Raw genomic sequence first — 1113 nt, 5'->3', positions numbered from 1 at the left:
TAGTATTTAAAAATGTTTTATTTTGAATACTTTTAAAAATAAATTGGTCTTACATTTCAAATTGTTAGATAGAATCTGCATTAATATGTATTAATTCTGGTCCTTTTACCATAAACCGACATATCTACCATTTGGTAGAGGTCAAATTTTTGAAATTATGGGATGTGTTGAAAAAAAATGTATTTAAAAAATGTGTGTTAAATAGCGACATTAGGAGTTAAGAAATGCAATCCAAAAATGTTTTTCTTGGTGGAGTTAAAGGGATAAACAATTTATTTGGGCTGAATTTAAACAAACAAATTAAGTTGAAAATTCAACCCATGTAAATTGTTTGCAAAATCTATTTTTCAGACTATTTGCTATTAATGCAAATATTTTTTAATAAAAGGAAAATAAAGACTCACAAAATGTAAATTTCATTTAAAGAAAACAAAACAAAACCTATTGTAAGGATTATTAAATTTAAAGTTTTTTTTTTGCTATTTTCTCCTAAGATTATTTACTGTAATGGGAGTCATTAAATAAAGATAGACTATTGAATAAAGAAAATGAAAACCTTATGAAAAACATTATCATCGTTTAATAAACACATTTATCCCAAGAATATTTACTTTAAAATGATTTGTTACAATAAAATGTTTTATCTTTGAAAATAAAAAGACCTAAAAAACAAAAACAAGGATATATTTTCCACAGTGTAAATGAAGCAAAAATAAATTAAAGGCAACTGAACCGAATTTCTTTTTAGACAATTTTTCATAACACTATAAAATAAAATGACTACTTGAAGCCACAATAGCAAATTAATAAAATAAGGACATTTTTGTTTTATTTTATTGCTTATTATACTGTAAATTCAATGTAGTGAAAGTTTCCTGGCTCACGTATGTAACTACCAATATTAATTAAGATTCTAAACATATTAGATCAAGCTGATTAGATATGATAATACGCAATTGTTACATTTAGCTGAACTTCTGATAAATACATAAAACAACCTTGCCAGCATGTAAAAGAATGAGTAATGTCATGAGCAACACCGCCTCCTAGCGTCGAAACCTCCACATTACGTTAGCAGCAGAACGGATGTGACGTGCTTTCGCAACTCCTGCA

This window comes from Danio aesculapii, chromosome 8 (assembly GCF_903798145.1).
Source record: "Danio aesculapii chromosome 8, fDanAes4.1, whole genome shotgun sequence".
Taxonomy (NCBI): Eukaryota; Metazoa; Chordata; class Actinopteri; order Cypriniformes; family Danionidae; genus Danio; species Danio aesculapii.
This window is presented reverse-complemented; position numbering follows the sequence as displayed.